The sequence below is a fragment of the Coturnix japonica genome, chromosome 20, assembly GCF_054131305.1.
Source record: "Coturnix japonica strain WE chromosome 20, WE-NBRP24, whole genome shotgun sequence".
Classification (NCBI taxonomy): domain Eukaryota; kingdom Metazoa; phylum Chordata; class Aves; order Galliformes; family Phasianidae; genus Coturnix; species Coturnix japonica.
Genome location: NC_140682.1, coordinates 6,480,893 through 6,490,951, shown reverse-complemented (window position 1 = coordinate 6,490,951; position 10,059 = coordinate 6,480,893).

The window sequence follows — 10,059 nt, the reverse complement described above, 5'->3', positions numbered from 1 at the left end:
TCAGAAGATTCCGAGTTGAGTCGTAGCCGCGGTAGATTCCGAGTTGAGTCGTAGGCGCGTTAGATTCCGAGTTGAGTCGTAGGCGTGGAAGATTCCGAGTTGAGTCGTAGCTGCGGAAGATTCCGAGTTGAGTCGTAGCTGCGGAAGATTCCGAGTTGAGTCGTAGGCGCGGAAGATTCCGAGTTGAGTCGTAGCTGCGGAAGATTCCGAGTTGAATCGTAGGCGCGGTAGATTCCGAGTTGAGTCGTAGGCGCGGTAGACTCCGAGTTGAGTCTTAGGCGCGGTAGATTCTGAGTTGAGTCGTAGGCGCGGAAGATTCCGAGTTGAGTCGTAGCTGCGGAAGATTCTGAGTTGAGTCGTAGGCGCGGAAGATTCCGAGTTGAGTCGTAGGTTCAGAAGATTCCGAGTTGAGTCGTAGCCGCGGTAGATTCCGAGTTGAGTCGTAGGCGCGTTAGATTCCGAGTTGAGTCGTAGGCGTGGAAGATTCCGAGTTGAGTCGTAGCTGCGGAAGATTCCGAGTTGAGTCGTAGCTGCGGAAGATTCCGAGTTGAGTCATAGGCGCGGAAGATTCCGAGTTGAGTCGTAGCTGCGGAAGATTCCGAGTGGAATCGTAGTCGCGGTAGATTCCGAGTTGAGTCGTAGGCGCGGTAGATTCCGAGTTGAGTCTTAGGCGCGGTAGATACTGAGTTGAGTCGTAGGCGCGGAAGATTCCGAGTTGAGTCGTAGCTGCGGAAGATTCTGAGTTGAGTCGTAGGCGCGGAAGATTCCGAGTTGATTCGTAGGTTCGGAAGATTCCGAGTTGAGTCGTAGGCGCGGTAGATTCCGAGTTGAGTCGTAGGCGCGGTAGATTGCGAGTTGAGTCGTAGGCGCGGTAGATTCCGAGTTGAGTCGTAGCTGCGGAAGATTCCGAGTTGAGTCGTAGGCGCGGAAGATTCCGAGTTTAGTCGTAGCTGCGGAAGATTCCAAGTTGAGTCGTAGGCGCGGTAGATTCCGAGTTGAGTCGTAGCTGCGGAAGATTCCGAGTTGAGTCGTAGGTTCGGAAGATTCCGAGTTGAGTCGTAGGCGCGGTAGATTCTGAGTTGAGTCGTAGGCGCGGTAGATTCCGAGTTGAGTCGTAGGCGTGGAAGATTCCGAGTTGAGTCGTAGCTGCGGAAGATTCCGAGTTGAGTCGTAGGCGCGGAAGATTCCGAGTTGAATCGTAGGCGCGGTAGATTCCGAGTTGAGTCGTAGGCGCGGTAGATTCCGAGTTGAGTCGTAGGCGCGGGAGATTCCGAGTTGAGTCGTAGGTGCGGAAGATTCCGAGTTGAGTCGTAGGCGCGGTAGATTCCGAGTTGAGTCGTAGCTGCGGAAGATTCCGAGTTGAGTCGTAGCTGCGGAAGATTCCGAGTTGAGTCGTAGGCGCGGTAGATTCTGAGTTGAGTCGTAGGCGCGGTAGATTCCGAGTTGAGTCGTAGGCGCGGTAGATTCCGAGTTGAGTCGTAGCTGCGGAAGATTCTGAGTTGAGTCGTAGGCGCGGAAGATTCCGAGTTGAGTCGTAGGTTCAGAAGATTCCGAGTTGAGTCGTAGGCGCGGTAGATTCCGAGTTGAGTCGTAGGCGCGGTAGATTCCGAGTTGAGTCGTAGGCGTGGAAGATTCCGAGTTGAGTCGTAGCTGCGGAAGATTCCGAGATGAGTCGTAGCTGCGGAAGATTCCGAGTTGAGTCGTAGGCGCGGTAGATTCCGAGTTGAGTCGTAGCTGCGGAAGATTCCGAGTTGAGTCGTAGGCGCGGTAGATTCCGAGTTGAGTCGTAGCTGCGGAAGATTCCGAGTTGAGTCGTAGGTTCGGAAGATTCTGAGTTGAGTCGTAGGCGCGGTAGATTCTGAGTTGAGTCGTAGGCGCGGTAGATTCCGAGTTGAGTCGTAGGCGCGGTAGATTCCGAGTTGAGTCGTAGCTGCGGAAGATTCCGAGTTGAGTCGTAGGTGCGGAAGATTCCGAGTTGAGTCGTAGGTTCAGAAGATTCCGAGTTGAGTCGTAGGCGCGGTAGATTCCGAGTTGAGTCGTAGGCGCGGTAGATTCCGAGTTGAGTCGTAGGCGTGGAAGATTCCGAGTTGAGTCGTAGCTGCGGAAGATTCCGAGTTGAGTCGTAGCTGCGGAAGATTCCGAGTTGAGTCGTAGGCGCGGAAGATTCCGAGTTGAGTCGTAGCTGCGGAAGATTCCGAGTTGAATCGTAGGCGCGGTAGATTCCGAGTTGAGTCGTAGGCGCGGAAGATTCCGAGTTGAGTCGTAGGCGCGGTAGATTCCGAGTTGAGTCGTAGCTGCGGAAGATTCCGAGTTGAGTCGTAGGCGCGGTAGATTCCGAGTTGAGTCGTAGCTGCGGAAGATTCCGAGTTGAGTCGTAGGTTCGGAAGATTCCGAGTTGAGTCGTAGGCGCGGTAGATTCTGAGTTGAGTCGTAGGCGCGGTAGATTCCGAGTTGAGTCGTAGGCGCGGTAGATTCCGAGTTGAGTCGTAGCTGCGGAAGATTCCAAGTTGAGTCGTAGGCGCGGAAGATTCCGAGTTGAGTCGTAGGTTCAGAAGATTCCGAGTTGAGTCGTAGGCGCGGTAGATTCCGAGTTGAGTCGTAGGCGCGGTAGATTCCGAGTTGAGTCGTAGGCGTGGAAGATTCCGAGTTGAGTCGTAGCTGCGGAACATTCCGAGTTGAGTCGTAGGCGCGGAAGATTCCGAGTTGAGTCGTAGCTGCGGAAGATTCCGAGTTGAGTCGTAGGCGCGGTAGATTCCGAGTTGAGTCGTAGGCGCGGTAGATTCCGAGTTGAGTCGTAGCTGCGGAAGATTCCGAGTTGAGTCGTAGGCGCGGAAGATTCCGAGTTGAGTCGTAGGTTCAGAAGATTCCGAGTTGAGTCGTAGGCGCGGTAGATTCCGAGTTGAGTCGTAGGCGCAGTAGATTCCGAGTTGAGTCGTAGGCGTGGAAGATTCCGAGTTGAGTCGTAGCTGCGGAAGATTCCGAGTTGAGTCGTAGCTGCGGAAGATTCCGAGTTGAGTCGTAGGCGCGGAAGATTCCGAGTTGAGTCGTAGGCGTGGAAGATTCCGAGTTGAGTCGTAGCTGCGGAAGATTCCGAGATGAGTCGTAGCTGCGGAAGATTCCGAGTTGAGTCGTAGGCGCGGTAGATTCCGAGTTGAGTCGTAGCTGCGGAAGATTCCGAGTTGAGTCGTAGGTTCGGAAGATTCCGAGTTGAGTCGTAGGCGCGGTAGATTCTGAGTTGAGTCGTAGGCGCGGTAGATTCCTTGTTGAGTCGTAGGCGCGGTAGATTCCGAGTTGAGTCGTAGCTGCGGAAGATTCCGAGTTGAGTCATAGGCGCGGTAGATTCCGAGTTGAGTCGTAGCTGCGGAAGATTCCGAGTTGAGTCGTAGGTTCGGAAGATTCCGAGTTGAGTCGTAGGCGCGGTAGATTCTGAGTTGAGTCGTAGGCGCGGTAGATTCCGAGTTGAGTCGTAGGCGCGGTAGATTCCGAGTTGAGTCGTAGCTGCGGAAGATTCCGAGTTGAGTCATAGGCGCGGAAGATTCCAAGTTGAGTCGTAGGTTCAGAAGATTCCGAGTTGAGTCGTAGGCGCGGTAGATTCCGAGTTGAGTCGTAGGCGCGGTAGATTCCGAGTTGAGTCATAGGCGTGGAAGATTCCGAGTTGAGTCGTAGGCGCGGAAGATTCCGAGTTGAGTCGTAGGCGTGGAAGATTCCGAGTTGAGTCGTAGCTGCGGAAGATTCCGAGATGAGTCGTAGCTGCGGAAGATTCCGAGTTGAGTCGTAGGCGCTGTAGATTCCGAGTTGAATCGTAGGCGCGGTAGATTCCGAGTTGAGTCGTAGGCGCGGTAGATTCCGAGTTGAGTCGTAGCTGCGGAAGATTCCGAGTTGAGTCGTAGGTTCGGAAGATTCCGAGTTGAGTCGTAGGCGCGGTAGATTCTGAGTTGAGTCGTAGGCGCGGTAGATTCCGAGTTGAGTCGTAGGCGCGGTAGATTCCGAGTTGAGTCGTAGCTGCGGAAGATTCCGAGTTGAGTCGTAGGCGCGGAAGATTCCGAGTTGAGTCGTAGGTTCAGAAGATTCCGAGTTGAGTCGTAGGCGCGGTAGATTCCGAGTTGAGTCGTAGGCGCGGTAGATTCCGAGTTGAGTCGTAGGCGTGGAAGATTCCGAGTTGAGTCGTAGCTGCGGAAGATTCCGAGTTGAGTCGTAGCTGCGGAAGATTCCGAGTTGAGTCGTAGGCGCGGAAGATTCCGAGTTGAGTCGTAGCTGCGGAAGATTCCGAGTTGAATCGTAGGCGCGGTAGATTCCGAGTTGAGTCGTAGGCGCGGTAGATTCCGAGTTGAGTCGTAGGCGCGGTAGATTCCGAGTTGAGTCGTAGCTGCGGAAGATTCCGAGTTGAGTCGTAGGCGCGGTAGATTCCGAGTTGAGTCGTAGCTGCGAAAGATTCCGAGTTGAGTCATAGGTTCGGAAGATTCCGAGTTGAGTCGTAGGCGCGGTAGATTCTGAGTTGAGTCGTAGGCGCGGTAGATTCCGAGTTGAGTCGTAGGCGCGGTAGATTCCGAGTTGAGTCGTAGCTGCGGAAGATTCCGAGTTGAGTCGTAGGCGCGGTAGATTCCGAGTTGAGTCGTAGCTGCGGAAGATTCCGAGTTGAGTCGTAGGTTCGGAAGATTCCGAGTTGAGTCGTAGGCGCGGTAGATTCTGAGTTGAGTCGTAGGCGCGGTAGATTCCGAGTTGAGTCGTAGGCGCGGTAGATTCCGAGTTGAGTCGTAGCTGCGGAAGATTCCGAGTTGAGTCATAGGCGCGGAAGATTCCGAGTTGAGTCGTAGGTTCAGAAGATTCCGAGTTGAGTCGTAGGCGCGGTAGATTCCGAGTTGAGTCGTAGGCGCGGTAGATTCCGAGTTGAGTCGTAGGCGTGGAAGATTCCGAGTTGAGTCGTAGGCGCGGAAGATTCCGAGTTGAGTCGTAGGCGTGGAAGATTCCGAGTTGAGTCGTAGCTGCGGAAGATTCCGAGATGAGTCGTAGCTGCGGAAGATTCCGAGTTGAGTCGTAGGCGCGGTAGATTCCGAGTTGAGTCGTAGCTGCGGAAGATTCCGAGTTGAGTCGTAGGCGCGGTAGATTCCGAGTTGAGTCGTAGCTGCGGAAGATTCCGAGTTGAGTCGTAGGTTCGGAAGATTCCGAGTTGATTCGTAGGCGCGGTAGATTCTGAGTTGAGTCGTAGCTGCGGAAGATTCCGAGTTGAGTCGTAGGCGCGGAAGATTCCGAGTTGAATCGTAGGCGCGGTAGATTCCGAGTTGAGTCGTAGGCGCGGTAGATTCCGAGTTGAGTCGTAGGCGCGGGAGATTCCGAGTTGAGTCGTAGGTGCGGAAGATTCCGAGTTGAGTCGTAGGCGCGGTAGATTCCGAGTTGAGTCGTAGCTGCGGAAGATTCCGAGTTGAGTCGTAGCTGCGGAAGATTCCGAGTTGATTCGTAGGCGCGGTAGATTCTGAGTTGAGTCGTAGGCGCGGTAGATTCCGAGTTGAGTCGTAGGCGCGGTAGATTCCGAGTTGAGTCGTAGCTGCGGAAGATTCTGAGTTGAGTCGTAGGCGCGGAAGATTCCGAGTTGAGTCGTAGGTTCAGAAGATTCCGAGTTGAGTCGTAGGCGCGGTAGATTCCGAGTTGAGTCGTAGGCGCGGTAGATTCCGAGTTGAGTCGTAGGCGTGGAAGATTCCGAGTTGAGTCGTAGCTGCGGAAGATTCCGAGATGAGTCGTAGCTGCGGAAGATTCCGAGTTGAGTCGTAGGCGCGGTAGATTCCGAGTTGAGTCGTAGCTGCGGAAGATTCCGAGTTGAGTCGTAGGCGCGGTAGATTCCGAGTTGAGTCGTAGCTGCGGAAGATTCCGAGTTGAGTCGTAGGTTCGGAAGATTCTGAGTTGAGTCGTAGGCGCGGTAGATTCCGAGTTGAGTCGTAGGCGCGGTAGATTCCGAGTTGAGTCGTAGGCGCGGTAGATTCCGAGTTGAGTCGTAGCTGCGGAAGATTCCGAGTTGAGTCGTAGGTGCGGAAGATTCCGAGTTGAGTCGTAGGTTCAGAAGATTCCGAGTTGAGTCGTAGGCGCGGTAGATTCCGAGTTGAGTCGTAGGCGCGGTAGATTCCGAGTTGAGTCGTAGGCGTGGAAGATTCCGAGTTGAGTCGTAGCTGCGGAAGATTCCGAGTTGAGTCGTAGCTGCGGAAGATTCCGAGTTAAGTCGTAGGCGCGGAAGATTCCGAGTTGAGTCGTAGCTGCGGAAGATTCCGAGTTGAATCGTAGGCGCGGTAGATTCCAAGTTGAGTCGTAGGCGCGGAAGATTCCGAGTTGAGTCGTAGGCGCGGTAGATTCCGAGTTGAGTCGTAGCTGCGGAAGATTCCGAGTTGAGTCGTAGGCGCGGTAGATTCCGAGTTGAGTCGTAGGCGCGGAAGATTCCGAGTTGAGTCGTAGCTGCGGAAGATTCCGAGTTGAATCGTAGGCGCGGTAGATTCCAAGTTGAGTCGTAGGCGCAGAAGATTCCGAGTTGAGTCGTAGGCGCGGTAGATTCCGAGTTGAGTCGTAGCTGCGGAAGATTCCGAGTTGAGTCGTAGGCGCGGTAGATTCCGAGTTGAGTCGTAGCTGCGGAAGATTCCGAGTTGAGTCGTAGGCGCGGAAGATTCCGAGTTGAGTCGTAGGCGCGGTAGATTCTGAGTTGAGTCGTAGGCGCGGTAGATTCCGAGTTGAGTCGTAGGCGCGGTAGATTCCGAGTTGAGTCGTAGCTGCGGAAGATTCCAAGTTGAGTCGTAGGCGCGGAAGATTCCGAGTTGAGTCGTAGGTTCAGAAGATTCCGAGTTGAGTCGTAGGCGCGGTAGATTCCGAGTTGAGTCGTAGGCGCGGTAGATTCCGAGTTGAGTCGTAGGCGTGGAAGATTCCGAGTTGAGTCGTAGCTGCGGAACATTCCGAGTTGAGTCGTAGGCGCGGAAGATTCCGAGTTGAGTCGTAGCTGCGGAAGATTCCGAGTTGAGTCGTAGGCGCGGTAGATTCCGAGTTGAGTCGTAGGCGCGGTAGATTCCGAGTTGAGTCGTAGCTGCGGAAGATTCCGAGTTGAGTCGTAGGCGCGGAAGATTCCGAGTTGAGTCGTAGGTTCAGAAGATTCCGAGTTGAGTCGTAGGCGCGGTAGATTCCGAGTTGAGTCGTAGGCGCAGTAGATTCCGAGTTGAGTCGTAGGCGTGGAAGATTCCGAGTTGAGTCGTAGCTGCGGAAGATTCCGAGTTGAGTCGTAGCTGCGGAAGATTCCGAGTTGAGTCGTAGGCGCGGAAGATTCCGAGTTGAGTCGTAGGCGTGGAAGATTCCGAGTTGAGTCGTAGCTGCGGAAGATTCCGAGATGAGTCGTAGCTGCGGAAGATTCCGAGTTGAGTCGTAGGCGCGGTAGATTCCGAGTTGAGTCGTAGCTGCGGAAGATTCCGAGTTGAGTCGTAGGTTCGGAAGATTCCGAGTTGAGTCGTAGGCGCGGTAGATTCTGAGTTGAGTCGTAGGCGCGGAAGATTCCTTGTTGAGTCGTAGGCGCGGTAGATTCCGAGTTGAGTCGTAGCTGCGGAAGATTCCGAGTTGAGTCATAGGCGCGGTAGATTCCGAGTTGAGTCGTAGCTGCGGAAGATTCCGAGTTGAGTCGTAGGTTCGGAAGATTCCGAGTTGAGTCGTAGGCGCGGTAGATTCTGAGTTGAGTCGTAGGCGCGGTAGATTCCGAGTTGAGTCGTAGGCGCGGTAGATTCCGAGTTGAGTCGTAGCTGCGGAAGATTCCGAGTTGAGTCATAGGCGCGGAAGATTCCGAGTTGAGTCGTAGGTTCAGAAGATTCCGAGTTGAGTCGTAGGCGCGGTAGATTCCGAGTTGAGTCGTAGGCGCGGTAGATTCCGAGTTGAGTCATAGGCGTGGAAGATTCCGAGTTGAGTCGTAGGCGCGGAAGATTCCGAGTTGAGTCGTAGGCGTGGAAGATTCCGAGTTGAGTCGTAGCTGCGGAAGATTCCGAGATGAGTCGTAGCTGCGGAAGATTCCGAGTTGAGTCGTAGGCGCTGTAGATTCCGAGTTGAATCGTAGGCGCGGTAGATTCCGAGTTGAGTCGTAGGCGCGGTAGATTCCGAGTTGAGTCGTAGCTGCGGAAGATTCCGAGTTGAGTCGTAGGTTCGGAAGATTCCGAGTTGAGTCGTAGGCGTGGTAGATTCTGAGTTGAGTCGTAGGCGCGGTAGATTCCGAGTTGAGTCGTAGGCGCGGTAGATTCCGAGTTGAGTCGTAGCTGCGGAAGATTCCGAGTTGAGTCGTAGGCGCGGAAGATTCCGAGTTGAGTCGTAGGTTCAGAAGATTCCGAGTTGAGTCGTAGGCGCGGTAGATTCCGAGTTGAGTCGTAGGCGCGGTAGATTCCGAGTTGAGTCGTAGGCGTGGAAGATTCCGAGTTGAGTCGTAGCTGCGGAAGATTCCGAGTTGAGTCGTAGCTGCGGAAGATTCCGAGTTGAGTCGTAGGCGCGGAAGATTCCGAGTTGAGTCGTAGCTGCGGAAGATTCCGAGTTGAATCGTAGGCGCGGTAGATTCCGAGTTGAGTCGTAGGCGTGGTAGATTCCGAGTTCAGTCGTAGGCGCGGTAGATTCCGAGTTGAGTCGTAGCTGCGGAAGATTCCGAGTTGAGTCGTAGGCGCGGTAGATTCCGAGTTGAGTCGTAGCTGCGAAAGATTCCGAGTTGAGTCATAGGTTCGGAAGATTCCGAGTTGAGTCGTAGGCGCGGTAGATTCTGAGTTGAGTCGTAGGCGCGGTAGATTCCGAGTTGAGTCGTAGGCGCGGTAGATTCCGAGTTGAGTCGTAGCTGCGGAAGATTCCGAGTTGAGTCGTAGGCGCGGTAGATTCCGAGTTGAGTCGTAGCTGCGGAAGATTCCGAGTTGAGTCGTAGGTTCGGAAGATTCCGAGTTGAGTCGTAGGCGCGGTAGATTCTGAGTTGAGTCGTAGGCGCGGTAGATTCCGAGTTGAGTCGTAGGCGCGGTAGATTCCGAGTTGAGTCGTAGCTGCGGAAGATTCCGAGTTGAGTCATAGGCGCGGAAGATTCCGAGTTGAGTCGTAGGTTCAGAAGATTCCGAGTTGAGTCGTAGGCGCGGTAGATTCCGAGTTGAGTCGTAGGCGCGGTAGATTCCGAGTTGAGTCGTAGGCGTGGAAGATTCCGAGTTGAGTCGTAGGCGCGGAAGATTCCGAGTTGAGTCGTAGGCGTGGAAGATTCCGAGTTGAGTCGTAGCTGCGGAAGATTCCGAGATGAGTCGTAGCTGCGGAAGATTCCGAGTTGAGTCGTAGGCGCGGTAGATTCCGAGTTGAGTCGTAGCTGCGGAAGATTCCGAGTTGAGTCGTAGGCGCGGTAGATTCCGAGTTGAGTCGTAGCTGCGGAAGATTCCGAGTTGAGTCGTAGGTTCGGAAGATTCCGAGTTGAGTCGTAGGCGCGGTAGATTCTGAGTTGAGTCGTAGGCGCGGTAGATTCCGAGTTGAGTCGTAGGCGCGGTAGATTCCGAGTTGAGTTGTATCTGCGGAAGATTCCGAGTTGAGTCGTAGGCGCGGAAGATTCCGAGTTGAGTCGTAGGTTCAGAAGATTCCGAGTTGAGTCGTAGGCGCGGTAGATTCCGAGTTGAGTCGTAGGCGCGGTAGATTCCGAGTTGAGTCGTAGGCGTGGAAGATTCCGAGTTGAGTCGTAGCTGCGGAAGATTCCGAGTTGAGTCGTAGCTGCGGAAGATTCCGAGTTGAGTCGTAGGCGCGGAAGATTCCGAGTTGAGTCGTAGCTGCGGAAGATTCCGAGTTGAATCGTAGGCGCGGTAGATTCCGAGTTGAGTCGTAGGCGCGGTAGATTCCGAGTTGAGTCGTAGGCGCGGTAGATTCCGAGTTGAGTCGTAGGCGCGGTAGATTCCGAGTTGAGTCGTAGCTGCGGAAGATTCCGAGTTGAGTCGTAGGCGCGGTAGATTACGAGTTGAGTCGTAGCTGCGGAAGATTCCGAGTTGAGTCGTAGGTTCGGAAGATTCCGAGTTGAGTCGTAGGCGCGGTAGATTCTGAGTCTAGTCGTAGGCGCGGTAG